This window comes from Dendrobates tinctorius, unplaced genomic scaffold, assembly GCF_039654945.1.
Source record: "Dendrobates tinctorius isolate UK_male_01 unplaced genomic scaffold, ASM3965494v1 ptg000016l, whole genome shotgun sequence".
Lineage (NCBI taxonomy): Eukaryota > Metazoa > Chordata > Amphibia > Anura > Dendrobatidae > Dendrobates > Dendrobates tinctorius.
Window position 1 is genome coordinate 45,462,994 of NW_027361684.1, and position 17,880 is coordinate 45,480,873.

Genomic DNA, 17,880 nt, shown 5'->3' on the forward strand with positions numbered 1-17,880 from the left:
GTCTCAGAGTCACTGGGTGCAGGGCTCCAAACACAGAGGGATTCCAGGAACACAACATAGCAGACAGTTCAGACATGGTCAGGTACAGGATCAAGGATTCAAGCCTGGATACACCGCCTCTAGGCCAGGGCAACTTTAGACAGGGTCAGGTACAGCACAGGTACAGGATCAGGGATTCAGGCCCGGATATACCACCTCCGGGGCAGGGCGAGGGAACAGGACAAAGCAGGAATCAAGGCAAGGAATTTGGTACCATAACAGAGACAGACGAGGTCCACAGACACGAGACACACATGGCAAAGTCCAGGAGCTTTGTGAGTAGCTCTGGGCCTGCTATAGGGCAGAGTCAGTTTATAAAGGAGCTGCCCCTCAGCAATTGGCTGGGGACAGCATTTCAAGTACACACACTAACCCTGATAAAAGCAGGGGAGGTGTGGCCGTGCACACCCTAAGCACACAGAAACCATTGCAGCACAATCAGTGCAGGAACTGCAGCTTAGAGCACCTGGCAATGGCTGCCAGCTAAGACACACATGGAAAGTCATGCACCAGCTGCAAATGACCTCGCAACCCGCGGATAGCTTCCACAGCAGCAACCAGGGACCGCACATGCGGATGGTCAAGCAGCAAAGCAAAGACCTAACAACACGTGCAGCTACGCAGTAGAGCAGGGAACTGAGTAGGCTCCATACAGGTAAAAGCCAGCAGTATCCCGGCTCAATTAGGGGGAAAGGAGTAAGGGGCTAAAGCAAACACATTCATTGTCACGCCGACAACCAAATACAAACAGAACGGTGTGACATAAGATTTGCCAAAATGCCAGTGAAATCTCTGACAGGATAGATTAGGATGTTTACCTCCAATGACCCAAGCATTGAATTGAGCACAGGGTAAATTTTTCATTGATCCTACTAGGCTAAATGCTCGGGAGGCAAAGGCATAGCTAGGAGTTTGGTTCAGGGGGTGAGTGGGCAAACCTTCTGAGTGGGCCCCTAACCAGGTAACCCTTATTACAAATACGGTGTAGCACCCCAATGGTGGATGTATTAGAACCACAGCAGATTATAGAGCTGTTACTAAAAAAAATCTCTATGCAAAGACCAACACTGATATTACTGCCATATGGTGACATATAGTGGTAGATACCAGTTCTGCAGAACATATAAGTAATTACATTACAGTTATCTATAGTAACAGTTACCTCTGGTAGAGTCATTCCCTTTTCCCGTCTTCTTCATCTGGCCCACACCAACATGGCAACTTCTCCAGCAAGGACTTGTCTGCAGAGATGACAACAAAGACACAACTGACTTCTCACATTTCCAGCACCATCCCCATCTATCCCCAACCTGCACAAATTCCTCATTCTGCTGATACCCCAATGATGAGCTGATGCTGCCATATGTGTCCCTATTACTACACCTACTGTGTGCGCTCAAATTTTCCTCCTACAGGAGCCCAAGATTCCCCTTTTATTGTACTCATAAAGTATGATGTCAACAAAAGTGCCCCGCAAACACTAAGGTACCCCTTCAGTGAATTCCTCCAAACGTACAGTATGATGACCCTACTGTACCCCACCTCTCGACTGCCCCGGAAAAGTATGGTAACCCAACACAGTATGATCCTCTGACTATGACCCCCACACAGCCCTCCATCCTGTATAATGGGCCTACAAACAATTTAATGGCCCGACTCCTCTCCCAACTAGATAATGGCCTCCAAACAGCCCTCCACACAGTGTGATGGACCCCACACAAACCTTCACACTATATAATTGCTTGCATACAGTATAAAGGTTCCCATATAGCTCTCCAAATATTATGAGAGACCGAACATAGTTTTCCATACAGCATAATGCACCCTATAGTCCATACAGCATAATATACCCCATGGTCCATACAGTACAATGCACCCAATAGCCTATAATAATAATCTTTATTTTTATGTAGCGCTAACATATTCCGCAGCGCTTTACAGTTTGCACACATTATCATCACTGTCACCAATGGGGCTCACAATCTAAATTCCCTATCAGTATGTCTTTGGAATGTGGGAGGAAACCCATGCAAACACGGGGCGAACATACTAACTCCTTGCAGATGTTGTCCTTGGTGGGATTCGAAGACAGGACTCCAGCGCTGCAAAGCTGCAGTGCTATCACTGAGCCACCGTGTGGCCTATATAGTATAATGCACCTTATAGTCCATACAGTATAATGCACCCTGTAGCCTATACAGTATAATGCACCACATAGTCTACACAGTATAATGTACCCCATAGCTCATACAGTATAATGCATCCCATAGTCCATACAGCATAATGCACCCCATAATCTATACAGAACAATACATCCCATAGTCTATACAGAACAATACATCCCATAATCTATACAGTATAATGCACCTCATAGCCAATACACTATAATGCACCCAATAGTCCATACAGCATAATGCACCCTATAGTCCATACAGTATAATGCATCACATAAATCATACAGTATAATGCACCCCAGAGTCCATATACTGTATCGTAATGCACCCCATAGCTCATACAGTATTATACACCCCATAGCCCATACAGTATAATGCACCCCAGAGTCTATACAACATAATGCACCCCACAGTTCATACAGTATAATGCACCCCATCATGGCCAGCTTTGCCTACGTGCAAGTGGTGCAGTGGCGCAGGGCGACAACCAGCAGACACAAAAGGGGGCGCTGAAGGGCCCAGGGCAGCCATTAGGGCACATTACTGGTCTTATTGGCGTAAGGGTGGCATATTTGTTTCCTGTATGTGGTATTATTCGGTCACTATGCGGTGGCAATATGTGGTCTGGTCATGGTATGGTGGTATTTGTTCCCTGTATGTGGCATTATTCGGTCACAATGTGGTTGTAATATGAGGTCTGGTCATGGTGTGACGGTATTTGTTCCTTTTATGTGGTATTATTCAGTAACTATGTGGTGGTAATATGTGGTCTGGTCATGGTGTGGTGGTATTTGTTCCTTGTATGTGGTATTATTGGTCACTATGTGGTAGTAAAATGTGGTACAGCCATAGTGTGACGGTATTTGTCCCTTGTATGTGATATTATTGGTCATTTTAAAAATTGAAAAATAAATAAAAATAGTTAATAGAGTAGGGCTTGGCCAAAATAGTCTACCTTGTCATGGTGTCAGCTTAAAAAATCTTTCGGCCAAAACAAAAGCTGATGGCTATGTATGTGATTTGGTATTGATTGGGAACTGTTAATGTGAGATTGGTGAGGACGTGGTTCAGAAGTGGAGATTTCCCAAGAGTGGGCGGTGGGACTGTGGAAGGTTTGAGGGATGGAGGCAGAGCTGGGGTGGAGCCCGGTGGGCAGATCACATGTAATGGTTTAATGTGAAATAAAATCCATTCTGAGAAACGTTAGCAGCTATACTGGTGTTTATTATGAGGTTCTACAGCAGCTGAGATTTGTATTATGAGTTTCTGCATTAGCTGTGGTGTATTGTGAGATGAGGTGTATTAGGCTACTTTCAGACTTGCGTTAGGAGGGGCAGGGCCGCCGCTAAGCTCCGCCCCTGGCCACACCTCCTCCGGTCAGCTCCTCCTCTGGGCGCATGACGCTGCATGCGACCGGCGTACCCTATATTAAGCGTTGGGTACGCTGGCCGTGTGCTGGTATGTTTTTGCCGGCGCATGTGCCCTTTTTGCGCTGCACCGACATGCGCCAAACGCACCATGTTGCATTTTTGTGCACTCGGCACAGCGCAAAAAGGGCGCATGCGCCAGCAAAAACATACCAGTGCAGGGCCAGCGTAACCAACGCTAAATATAGGGTACGCCAGTTGCATGCAGCATCATGCGCCCAGAGGAGGCGTGGCCGGGGGTGGAATTTAGCGGTGGCCGTGCGCTGCGCCTCCTAACGCTAGTGTGAAACTAGCCTTATGAAGTTCTGCAGCAGCTGAGGTGTCTACAGGGTGGGCCATTCATATGGATACACCTAAATAAAATGGGAATGGTTGGTGATGTCAACTTCCTGTTTTTGCCACATTAGTATATGGGAGTATGGGAGGGGGAAAATTTTTTAAGGTGGGTGGTGACCATGGTGGCCATTTTGAAGTCGGCCATTTTGGATCCAACTTTATTTTTTTCAATGGGAAGAGGGTCATGTGACACATCAAACTTATCGAGAATTTCACAAGAAAAAAAATGGTGTGCTTGGTTTTAACGTAACTTATACTAATGTGCCACAAACAGGAAATTGACATCACCAACCATTCCCATTTTATTTAGGTGTATCCATATAAATGGCCCACCCTGTATTATGAGGTTTTGCAGCAGCTGAGGTGTGTTTTATGATGTTCTGCAGCAGCTGAGGTGTATTATGAGGCTCTTCAGTAGCTGAGGTGTATTATGAGGTTCTGCAGTAGCTGAGGTATATTATGAGGTGCTGCAGTAGATGAACTGTGTATTATGAGGTTCTACAGTAGCTGAGGTGTGTATTGTGAGGTTCTGCAGCAGTTGAGGTGCATTATGAAGTTCTGCAGCAGCTGAGGTGCATATTATGAGGATCTGCTCCAGCTGATGTGTGCATTACGAGGTTTTGCAGTAACTGAGCTGTGTATTATGATGTTCTGCAGCAGCTGAGGTGTATATTATAAGGTTCTGCAGCAACTGAGGTGTATTATGAGCTTCTGCAGCAGCTGAGGTGTGTATTATAAGGTTCTGCAACAGCTGAGGTAATTATTATGATGTTCTGCAGTAGGTGAGATGTATTATGAGGTGCTGCAGTAGCTGAGGTGTGTATTATCAAGTTGTGAAGCTGCTGTAGAACCTCATATTAGACACCTCAGCTGCCGTAGAACCTCATATTAGACATCTCAGATATTGCAGTACTTCATATTAACCCCTTCACACCACAACCCTTTTTCGTTTTTGTGTTTCTGTTTTTTGTTCCCCTTCCAAGAGCCATAACTTTTTTACTTTCCCGTCAAGATGGCCATATGAGGGTTTGTTTTTTGCAGAACGAGTTGTACTTTTGAACTCGAAAACAGGAAAAAAAAATTCCAAGTGCGGAAAAATTGCAAAAAAAGTGCAATTACACAACTGTCTTTTGGATATTTTTTTACCATGTTTACCAAATGCTCAAATTGACCTGCCATTATGATTCTCCAGGTCATTATGAGTTCGTAGATACCAAACATACACAGGTTCTTTTTTATTCAAATAGTGAAAAAAAAATCCAAAGTTTGTTTAAAAAAAAAATGCGTCATTTTCCCCAGACCTGTAGCATCTCCATTTTTCGTGATCTGGGGCTGGGTGAGGGTTTATTTTTTGCATGCCGAGCTGATGTTTTTAATGATATTATTTTGGTGTAGATATGGTCTTTTGATCACCTGTTATTGCATTTTAATGTAATGTTGCAGTGACCAAAAAACGTAATCCTGGGTTTTGACCTTTTTCGCTACGCCGTTTACCGATCAGATTTATTCTTTTTAAAGCTTGATAGATCGCGCGATTCTTAGCGCGGCAATACCAAATATGTGCATATTTTACTTTTTTTTAAACTGTTTTATTTTGAATGGGCCGAATGGGGGGTGATTTGAACTTTTTAAAAACTTTTTTTTTTTAACTTTTTGCTTGCTTCAGTAGTCTCCATGGGGGACTAGTAGTTGCGATAACCCAATCACCTCTGCTACATAGGGGCGATGATCAGATCGCCTGTGTGTAGCAGAAATGCTCACTTGCTATGAGCACCGACCACCGGGCGGCGCTTATAGCAATCCGGCAATGACAACCATCGAGGTCTACTGGAGACCTCTGGTTGTCATGCCGACCCATTAGTGACCCGCGATCATGTGACGGCATCACTGATGGGCTGGATTAGTGACACGCTTCCGGCGTGATCACATTAAATGCCGCTGTCAGCTATTGCCAGCAGCATTTAACGGGTTAACAGCCGCAGGTGGATCACTATTCCACATGCTGCTGTTAGGGGAACATGTCAACTGTTCAAAACAGCTGATACGTGCTGGGAGAGATGTGGGCTCAGGGCTGGAACCCACATCAAAGGGAGGGACACGACATACGCCGCAGCTGGCGTCGGCATATATCGCACCGCACCACACTCGGATGATATCCAAGAGCTGTGCATGGTGTCACTCGCACCCATAGACTTATGTGGTGCCCCTGAGGCTCAGTCGCCACAGAGGTACTGCACCTTCTCCTAAGGTGTGGTGCCCCACCAACTAGGTAAGTTGGGAACTCCTTTCCACACTCCAACATCTGCACCCACACACAGGATAGTTCAGCAATGGACCAGATTGTGGCTTGCTCTGAATTTCCCCATGGTGGGACGATTAAAGGATTATCTTATTTCTTATTTCATGCTTAGAGGGTAGCAAAGCACTTTTCGTGGGTCCTTGCTTCCTAACACGAGATGTACTGGGAGGTGGGTGGAGTTGAGATATATAAAACGTTGGGAAGGCTTAGAATGACAGGTCAGTCTGACAGAGGGTCAGAGAGGAAGGAAGCCACTCAGGAGGAGTGGGGATCCCTGGAAGAGGGATGGAGGAAGGAGTGCTGCAGCTGCCTCAGTGACCTGAGCTAGCTGGCACGGGAAAGGAACAGAAGAAGAAAGACGTAGAACTGCAACCTAAGCTTCCATAAGAGAGAGAAGGAACAGCGCGGAACGAAGGAGTAGGAGAACAGAGAGGAGTTGTGGGTTGGAAGAGGAACCCTGCCTATAGGTTCTCAGCACAAGGACGGGGCCCGGTCCCTGAGGTTGTATGGACACTTATGGTTCTGCAGCAGACACCGGTGGAGTAGCTGGCTGTAAATGCACTATTCCCATCTAAGACTTGGGACACAACAGCAACTGAATAGAGAGCCAGGACTCTGGAGAAAGGAGTCACCGAGAGAGGCTACAGCTGTCTGTAGTACAAGTAGAGTTGTTAGGAACATCTGACAGGAGGAACTTCAGAGTACCACGGTACTGGAGCTCTTCACGCTAAAAGGCGCAATAGAGGAGTCGTTCAGGAAAGGTACATGTTGGCGGAGTGTTGGAGAGGAGAATCCTGACTTGCCCGGGAGGTTGATTCTCTGCCCCGGAGGACACGGCACGGAGGCATGTTGTGAGTTCATTTTCCCCTTCACCATTGAGGTCTGATGAACTCCCTCTTCTGGTGAAGGAAGGTAGTGAGGCTGATTACAAAGCACCTGAGCAGAATGATGATGACTGGGTGACTGGGATTGCTGACTGGAGATAAGGCAGCCGATGCCCTTCTGCCTTGCGGGTGATTTCTCTGAGCGATTCTTGGAGACCAGTCTGATTTCTGCTCCTCAAAAGCTAAGTTTTCTGCTCTACTTTTTGCATTTGTGTTTTGGTTTTGTTTTGCCTTGTTTTTCTGGATTTCTGCCTTTCCCTGCTGGGTGAGCTGAATTCCTTTTTGCTCTGTCTTCAGAAAATACCTGAGTACTGATATAGTCGTTTTGAAGCCTAGCGTCTTCAGGGCTTTTTTCCCTATCAGTCTGTTGGCTCTTGTTTTTGAGAGGATTTTGGCGGATTGCAGACAGCAGCTTTTCTATTCTGTCCTATTTAGTTAGCTTGGGCCCCATCATTTGCTCAGCCTATCTTTCTATCTGTGTGAGTGTTTTTTCATCTTGCTTCACCGTCATTATGTTGGGGGCTGCTCTGGGGCAGTTTAGATTTCCCTTTCTGTCTTTAGGCTATGTAGTTCTCCGGCTGTGATCGAGGGGTCTAGGGCACCGTAGGAACCCCCCACGGCTACGGCTAGTTGTTGTTAGGTTCAGGGGTCTGCAATCCGATAGCTGCCAACTTCTCTGGTTTTCTGGACTTAGCTAGTATTTCTGTTTTTGCCTCCTACGGTGACTCATTCATAACAGAGGCAGGCACCAGTGGGTACCACGAACTGGGAGTAAAGCTTTGGAACTGCAAGCCCTGGTGTCTTCCATTCCTTGTGCACCAACACTGTCAGCACTGCTACATCTGGGCACCAACATTCCTCACACCGCCTGCGCCTATACACTGCCCTGGGGTTACAGCTTCACCTGTGGGGAGCTACACCATCTATGCTGCAACACACCATCAGCCCCAGAGGATCTGCACGCAGCATTAGCTTAACATCTTGCTTGCCAAACACCACAGGTGGCGTCACAAACTATTCCATTTCATTAACTACATTTCCCCATTACTTGGGCGCCCAGGGCCATGGACCGGGTCACTGCTGCTGTGACACATCCCCCTGACACTGGCCCGGTACCGAGTACCCCACAGCCCTGGGACGGGGTGACCCACTTACATGGGTGCAAGTGAGCCGAGACTCAGCCGAGTCTCGGTGCCAATTGCAGCATGCTGCAATTGTTCTCGCATGCCGATTCGGCATGAGAAAATAATCGCATATGTGAGTTGCCCCATAGAGTAACACTGGGCTGAGCGCTATGCGATGTTTTATCGCATAGCACTCGACCATATTCTATGGTAGTATGACCCCGGCCTAATGCTGAGCTGCTGTCAGTCAGTGCCACATCAGCGCCGCCCTTATGGCTGAAAGCCGAATGTTACAGGGAGGAATAAAGTGAATTTCCTCCCACTAGCGTGGCTCTAAGTGCGGGCGCTGGGCAAGTTCAGAATGCTATTAACCTGGAAATTAACCCCATATCTGCAGGTTAATGTCGTTTTTTCATGTGACAGATTCCCTTCATGCTACATCCCCACGACGTGTCTGTGTGCTGTCTGATTTTTTTTTTTTATCAACAACATATACACCCATTGTCCTATTCTAATCACCCAAATCAGATCAGAGTAGAATAGGACCACTCGGATCCGTCATTTTCACAGCTGTGTGAATAGATCCATATGGGTCTGTGCTCCGACAGTCAGCTGTGCAGGGCAGGACTTCCTTGTTCCTGGTGCATTCTGGGAGCTGCAGTCCTAATACAGACAAGCCTGACTGTGCTGCTAAGGTATTGTACCGGCAAACCCTCGTCCATTGTGTCAGCTGCATATTGTTTCCTGGGGTGATGGCTTCCAGTCAGGGGCTTCAGGGCTCCGTCCATGACAGGACACGTAAATTCCATTAACCTCTCGTCACACATGTGTCTATTTCTGAAAGACCAGCAGTTGTCAGTCCATAAATCCAAGTACACACGAGACATATATATAAAATAGTTTGTGTCTTATGAAAGCTGTACACGTTCTCTTCCAACGTCTCGACCCATGTTTTGTAATATATGTAATGAAAATTGGATTATCCTTTTTACAGAATGATCCTCGTAAACAGGCCTTCTTGGCTAAAAAAAATGGGACGTAATTTTAATTTAATTTTTTTTTCAAATGCCAGAAAATATTTGCAGAAAGATTGGCGAAGCTGTACGTTCCTGGCCAGGGTTGTATACTCTCCACGAGGGTTCCTAGCCTAAATAGTTTGTGTCTATTTTCCACTTGCTCCATTGTTTTATGATATATGAAAACAGGCACAATCTATGTGTCTTTTCTGGCTTGGTCGGTTCAGTTTACGCCAAGGCGCATATTTCTAGTCTGCTTTTTATTATATAAATCGATATTGTACATAACAGCCTTGAAAAATGTGCTGTGGCCAAACGCGCAGGAAAAAACCCCTCATGTTTTGTCTATTGGATAATAAAGCAACCACGCGTCTCTGCCAAATCCACTCACTTTCCATGTTTCACTTGTCACACAATAAAGGAGAAGTCTCCTCCATGTTTTTTTCTTTTAGACATGGTATTAGGACGCCGAGGTTTAATGGTGAGTACAGGGCTGTGCTTGGCATAAATGAAATGTGCCGTAATTATGATGCAAAATATGGAAACGTTTTGTAATGTGGCGCCGGAGCTAAGATTTTAGTTGATCCAGCTTGACAACCATTTTACTGCAAGATCACATGGCATAACAAAAATTAAGGGATTAGACATTGCCTTCAATATAGTAATCTACCCTACCACTGGCGGACACAGACAGATGAGGGCCCCTGTGCAAGAATGATATGTCTGCCCCAGCCCTAGGCTCAAAAGCATGTATGACCAACCTCAAGGTATAAATGCATGCAACACATTTCTCCCCTTGCAGCAGCCATTTTAGGGTGCTTTGTGACACTTTCATACTGTGTTCCTGTCGGGGCTTACAACCGAATCCTCCGCAAAATGGGATTCGGGCATAGATGCCGACGGGACCATAGGGCCAGTGCACACAGTGTGGATTAACCTGCGGATTTGCAGGTAAAGTGACCTGTGGTTTTCCTGTGGATTTGCCAGCGGTTTTCCCCTGCGGATTGACACCTGGACAATGGAACAGGTGTCTAACCGCTGCAGAATCCGCAGTGTGTGCACATACCCTAATGGTGCTCACAAAGTGAACATGTGTTCTGCCGTGCATCATTTTTTTGGGAGTGTGCGCCTACTGGAGACGGACACCCAGACGCAGTCTACTACATTTAATTATCAGCCTCCAGTATGTGTACACTCCCAAAAATGATGCACGGCAGAGCACATGTTCACTCGGTCAGCATCATTATAGTCTATGGCCCTGTCGGCACCTATGCCTGAACCACATTTTATGGAGGCATCAAACAATCCCCAATGGGACAAAAGAATGGTTGCCAAAACGCAGTGTGAAAACACCCTAAGGATTCACACATCCACAGGCCGTGTACGAACTGCGACTTGCTTATCAACCAAGAATCTCTGGACTTAAACTCAACTGCCTCACAGGCATAGAAAGTACGTGGCTTTTGAGTTTCCGGTCAGGAAACCTGTGCCCAGTCCTTACATTGCATAACATGATTTGTTGATGTGTAAAACTAGCCTCCCTAAGGCTGTGTGCACACGTTACGGATTCTGCTGCGGATCCGCAGCGTTTTTGGCCCTGCGGATCCGCAGCAGATTCTGCAGCAGTTTCTGCAGCGGTGTACAGTACCTTTAAGGCTATGTGCACACGCTGCGGATTCACCAGCGGATTTTTCCGTGCGGATCCGCAGGTAAAACCACAGGTAAAGTGGCCTGCGGATTGGCCAGCGGTATTCTCCTGCGGTTTGACACCTGGACAATGGAATAGGTGTCAAACCGCAGCGGAATCCGCAGAAAAAATTGACATGCGGATTTCAAACCGCAGCTTTTCCGCAGTGAAAAATCCGCAGCGTGTGCACTGCGGATTGTAAATCCCATAGCCTAACATTATACTGTACACTGTCTGCGGAACAACATGAATTGCTGGCTTTTGTTGATGCTGCCTCACAAAAATCGGAATAAAAAGCGGTCAAAAATGTCATGTGTCCGAAAATGGTATCAATAAAAACGTCAACTCGTCCCTCAAAAAACAAGACCTCACATGATTCTGTGGGCCAAAATATGGAAAAATTATAGCTCTCAAAATGTGGTGATGCAAAAACTATTTTTTGCAATAAAAAGCATCTGTCATGCGCCCAAACAGTGGTTCCCCCCCACATATGGGGTATCGGCGTACTCTGGAAAAATTGCACAACAACTTTTGGGGTCCAATTTCTCCTGTTACCTTTGGGGAAAACAAAAAATTGGGAGCGAAAAGATCATTTTTGTTGGAAAAAAATGACTTATTTTTACAGCACTACATTATAAACTTCTGTGAAGCACTTGGGGGTTCAAAGTGCTCACCAAACATCTAGATAAGTTCCTTTTGGGGTCTAGTTTCAAAATTGGTGTCATTTGTGGGGGGTTTCCCACTGTTTAGGCACATCAGGGGCTCTCCAAACGCGACATGGCGTCCGATCTCAATTCCAGCTAATTTTGCATTGATAAGTCAAACGGCGCTCCTTCCCTTCCGAGCTCTGCCATGCGCCCAAACAGTGGTTTACCTGCACATATGGGGTATCAGCGTACTCAGGTGAAATTGCACCACAACATTTGGGGTCCAATTTCTCCTGTTACCCTTGGTAAAATAAAAAAAATTGGATCTGAAGAAAAATTTTTGAAGAAAAGTTAAATGTTCCATTTTTTTTAATTTTTTTAAACATTCCAAAAATTCCTGGAAAACAGCTGAAGGGTTAATAAACATCTTGAATGTGGTTTTGAGCACCTTCAGGGTATGTGTACATGTTGCGGATTCTGCTGTGGACTTTTCCGCACGGATTTTGCTAAATCCGCAGGTAAAATGAGACCTGCGGGTTTAGTGCGGATTTTCTGCAGTTTTTGTACGGATTTCCCCCTGCGTTTACGTTTTTACACCTGCGGATTTCTATAATGGAGCAGGTGTAAAAATGCTGCGGATTCCGCACAAAGAATTGACATGCTGCGGATTCAAATCAGCAGCAAATCTGCGCGGAAAAATCTGCAGCATGTGCACAGCGTTTTTTTGTTTTGCATTGATTAGAATGGTACTGTACACCGCAGGAGAATCTGCAATGTGTGCACATACCCTCAGGAGTGCAGTTTTTAGAATGGTGTCACTTTTGGGTGTCTTCTATCATATAGACCCCTCAAGGTGACTTCAAATGTGATGTGCCCCCCCCCCAAAAAAAAACAAAACAAAAAAACAAACCCTTATAACTTCCTAAGGAAAAAAAAAATGTTGGTTCCAAAATTGTGCTGATATGAAGTAAACATATGCAAAATGTTACTGATTTCGGTAAGTATTTTATGTGACATCTGTGATTTAAGGGCATGAAAATGTCAAAGTTTTTGCCAAATGTCCATTTTTTTTTTTTTTTTTTTCCACAAATAAACGCAAGTCATATCAAACAAGTTTTACCACTGTCATGAAGTACAATATGTCACGAGAAAACAGTGTCAGAATCACCAGGATACATGGAAGCGTTCCAGAGTTACTAACTCATAAGAGGACAGTGGTCAGAATTGTAAAAATTGGCCTGGTCATTAACATGCAAACCACCCTTGGGGTTAAAGGGGTTAATGCAATGTTGCGGCAACCAAAAAAACGTAATTCTGGCGTTTTGAGTTGTTTTTTTTTTTTTTGTTTTGTTTTTTTTTTCTCCTCGTTACCCTTTTTACCGATCGGGTTAATTTATTTTTTTATATTGATAGACCAGGCAATACTGAACTCGCGATACCAAATATGTTTATATTTGTTTTTTTTTTTTTTTGTTTTTTTTTTATTTTGAATTGGGCGAAAGGGGCGTTTGGCATGCTTCAATAGTCTCCATCGGCTCTGCTACATACAGGCGATGATCAGATCACCGGTATGTAGCAGCATTGCTGACTTGCTATGAGTGCTGACCACCAGGCGGCACTCATAGCAATCTGGCATTGACAACCATAGAGGTCTCCTGGAGACCTCTGGTTGTCATCCTGACCCATCAGTGACCCGCGATCACGTGATGGGGGGTCACCAATGGGTGGGTTTTCGGTGCCATTTCCGGAAGTGCACTTTAAATACCACTGTCAGAGTTTGACAGCGCAATTTAACGGGTTAACAGTCGGGGGTGGATCACAATTCCACTCGCAGCTGTTGCGGGCAAGTGTCAGCTGTTCAAAACAGCTGACATGTGTCTGGAAAGATGTGGGCTCGGCGCCAGAGCTCACATCAAAGGGGAAGACACGACATGTGCAGTACTAATACAGCGCATGTCGCAAAGGGGTTAAGCACAGAGCCACAGTCTCTACATTTACGGCACATGTCGAAAGTGGGTGTATGGAGTCGGCTCAACCACTAGCTAATACAGGTGATGGCTATGTGTAGCAGCCAGGATCTGCCTCATTTGGGGGTAGAGCGGACCTTTGCCCATTATTGTTAACCTGTTAAATGCCACTGTCAATTTCTTACAGTGGCATTTAACACGCTGGCTTGGGGGTGAACACCGATCGCTGATGGGTTGCTATAACAGCCAGAGGTCTATTGAAGACCTCTGTGCTTGTCATTACGGAGCTACTTTGAAACTCTGCCTGTAGTTGGGATTCAAAGGAGGCCATGATTTCTTGCTATATAGCAATGCTATAGTATTGATGTATATATCACAAGCGATCAGGCAATTAGGCTAGTTTCACACTTGCGCCAGGAGACGCAGCGCACGGCCGCCGCACAGCTCCGCACCCTGCTGCGCCCCCTCCGGTCAGCTCCTCCTATGGGCGCATGATGCTGCATGTGACCTGTGTACCCTATCGTTAGCATTGGGTACACAGGCCCTGCACTGGTATGCTTTTGGCAGCGCATGCGCTCTTTTGACAGTGCGCCGACGTGCACCAAACGCACTGTGTTGCATTTTGGTGCGCTTGGCGCACTGTCAAAAGGGCGCATTCGTCGCCAAAAGCATACCAGTGCACGGCCTGTGTACCCAATGCTAAAGATAGGGTACGCAGGTCGCATGCAGCGGCAGGGGGCGGAGCTGCACTGCGGCCGTGCGCTGCGCCTCCTAACGCAAGTGTGAAACTAGCCTTACAGGTTCAAGTACCCTCAGGGAACTAACAAAAACAGTGAAATGAAGAAAAAATGTAAAAAAATAAAAATATAAGTTCAAATCAGCACTCTGTTCTCTTGTAATGCAGGTGTCTGGATATAGTGCACAAAGGCACGAGGCAGAAAAAGTCAGGGATCATTATATTTCTATTTATATGCAGTGATTTAAAGTATCTCTAAACATCTAGTGTTAGTAACTCGGTAAATTAGCATTCAAACAAAGATGACAAACATGAAAAAGCAAAGAAAATCTATCTAACGTCAATGTTGTGGGAGCCACCAAGTTCTCTCTCTGCAAGTCTGGCCCAAGCGCAGGTCATCATGTTTTCCCGCTAGGCCATAGACTACGTCAGAGTATAGAGACTGAGCCTTCCACGTACCAACCGACCCCAGTATCATAGAGGATAGTTGGAAGTGATGGCCCTGCTTACACGCACTGTCCTTCCACAGTCACAGGTGGGTCCCACCTGTTGCAGTCTCCTCATGGATCTTGTTGGCTTGACGGATGGTAGAAGTCTCTTAGGATTTGAAGCAGTGGATTACGCCTCAGGTCTTGAGGCTTACTGGCATCTGCCATGGATCCTGGTCCCGACTAGCGCCGTCAGAACTCGGAGACCTCTTGTGTGTAATCTGTGTCTTTTCAGGTGATGGCTGACTCCTTGATGTTGCAGACATTCTGCTGAGTCCTTTTACTCTGGCTTCAGCGACATCCCTGGAGCATTTCTGCTCCACTCTCTTGTCTGGTGCCAAATCTGCCTGTGGCTTGGCGCAGAGCTTTTATATCGAAGTCCTTCCTGTGGGTCACCTGATCAGGTCCAGTGCACAAAGTGTTTCCACCTGCCAATCTTCCAGCATAATTTGGTTCCACTTGATTGCCAGCAGATGGCATTCTCTTCTCATTAATGGCATATCTTGCAAGGGCTCTTCAGGGATTTCTCTGCTTCTTATTACATTCCTCCCCTTTTTGCTTGCCAGTCCTCAGGCAAGTGGAATCCTTTCGAGTTTGAAGTTTCCTGACAGGTAGGCCCGAGTTCAGCCAAGTGTTGAGCACATGCCTTGGCTTTTCTGCTGTATCTGGGACTAGACAAATTCATCCTGAGCATACTGGTTAGGGGGAATCCTGGCATTGGCCAGCTCAGTCCTGCAGAGCTCTTCCTGTAGAGGCGCTTTTGGGGTTCTTGAAGACTCAGCCACCGGAGGTTGTAAGTTGACTTCTGGATCGTTTTCTGTTCCATTAGAAAGCGGCACCAGCTTCTCCAGTGAACTCATCAGCCCTGCAGACTTTCCGCTGAGGCCTGTTACTCTGGCCTCCGCAACATACCTGGATGGCTCCACTTGATTTCGCCTGGTCAGCAGATGATAGTCTCTCCTCATTAACAGCACATCCTGCTAGGGCTCTTCAGGAATTTGTCTGCTTCTTATTATAACCCCCATTAAAAATAAAGCTAGTAAAAGAATTAAAGAAAGAAAAAAAATACACGTGGTAGCGCCGCTTTCAGAAAAGCCAGATCTAAATATAAAAATAATTAACCCATAAATGAAGAAAAATCCAGAACGGCCAAATGACTTTTACAGCTCCACGACAAGAAAGTAAAAACTTTACGTGTCTCGAAAAATGGTGACACAACCCAAAAAAATGGTTTCTTGCAAAATTCTGATTTTTTTTTTCACTACTAAAATAATTTAAATCTCTCCGTATTTGGTATCGCTGTAATCATACTGAAGAGCAGAATCATACTGTGAGGTCATGTTTATCACAAAATTTACATTGCAAAAACAATTCCCCTGAAAAAATCAATTTTTTTTTCCATAATTTCTCCCTACTTGAAATTTTTTCCTGTTTTCCAGTACACTGTGCGATAAAGTGAATGGTGTTATTCTAAAATACAACTTGTCACGTAAAAAACAAGGCTTTATATGTATATGTGGACAGAGAAATAAAAGTAATGGCTCTGGGAAGAAGGGGAGGAAAAAACAAACACAAAAATGTAAACTGGCCCTGTCGTGAAGGTTAATGTATATGTATAACCATATATTGGGTCTTTATTTGTGAGTATAAAATATATAGCACCACGGCCGGAGTGGGGGTGTGGGGTGAAGTGCAATTTGTAAGTCTATATGTATAGCATCCACTTTATAAGTACCGCCAGTGCAGACAAGCGTTTGTATGTGTTAAGATGTCAGCAATCACCCAATGTATCAACAAAACTGGAATAAAATACAACATTCTCGGCAGTACATCGTGCAGTGTAAGCAAGATATATGCTACCAATAACGTGATATTGTAAAGAGGCTGGTAAACGCTCGCCACCTGACTCCAATATACAAGGTGCAGCTCACAAAATTAGAATATCATCAAAAAGTCAATTTATTTTAGTTCTTCAATACAAAAAGTGAAACTCATATATTATATAGTCATTACAAACAGTGATCTATTTCACGTGTTTATTTCTGTTAATGTTGATGATTATGGCTTACAGCCAATGAAAGTCATTATCTCAGTAAATTAGAATACTTTATAACACCAGCTTGAAAAAATGATATTAAAATCCAAAATGTTGGCCTACTGAAATAAATGTATGTTCAGTAAATGCACTCAATACTTGGTCAATTACTGCATCAATGCGGTATGGCATGGAGGCGATCAGCCTGTGGCACTGCTGAGGTGTTATGGAAGCCCAGGTTGCATTGATAGCAGCCTTCAGCACATCTGCATTGTTGGGTCTGGTGTCTCTCATCTTCTTCATGAAAATACCCCATAGATTCTCTATGGTCAGCAAACTCGCCTGTCCTTAACCCCAATCAAGCACAGTGATACTGTTTTTAAACCAGTGTGAGGCAGCGACTAGTGTTAATTGCGAGGGTTGCAATGTGTCCCCCAGGATGTGCTCAGAAGCATATTAGATCCGCTGGAGTGCCTTGTGGTCACAGCAGGATGCCTGTGAGTCACAAGGCAGAATAAAAGTAAGCATGAACCTGGTCAAGTTATTTGGCCAACGAATTGTTCAGAAAAACCTGGTATTTGCTTTTAGTTTTGAAACGGACTGCAGGAAGGTAGTGGGTCCGGTCTGTTTCTTCCAGGCCGGATCTTGCAAGTGGCCCATGGCCACAGATTCCAGTTTAGAGAAAAAAAACCTGCAGAAAGGGTTTGGGTGTGTCAGTGAGGAGTTTTCAGCAAGCAGAGCGGACGGCTCTGCAAAAGCTCAACCTGTGTGAGGGAACACAAAGCCAAGCAAATGGAATCCTGGCACCCCGCAGCAGGATACAGTGGTGCAATCACCCTTGGCAACCTTTTGACTATGTGGACTGTTTTGTTTCACGGCTGCGAACAAGAAGATACAGAGTGCTGTACACTTGTGTGAGCTTGTGGCATTAAACACGTCTTTTGCTTTGAACTTTGCTGGATCACTGCCTCATTAGTACACAGGCTGATACCTCTGCTCTACACCAGGTATTGGTACTTTT

The 17,880-nt window shown here is 45.3% G+C and overlaps 1 protein-coding gene across 2 annotated transcripts in view; it reads left to right on the top strand.

Annotated features, from left to right (window-relative positions):
- Nucleotides 1–8,820: 8,820 nt before the first annotated feature.
- Nucleotides 8,821–17,880, top strand: part of METTL27 (methyltransferase like 27) — a 79,653-nt gene continuing 70,593 nt past the window's right edge. Inside the window, exon 1 of one of the 2 annotated variants that reach the window (XM_073565778.1) lies at nucleotides 8,821–8,978. The gene's annotated coding sequence lies outside the window, so the exon portion shown is untranslated. Of the gene's footprint in view, nucleotides 8,979–9,708; nucleotides 9,781–17,880 lie in introns of those variants that run through there. The other variant, XM_073565779.1, reaches the window with a different exon arrangement.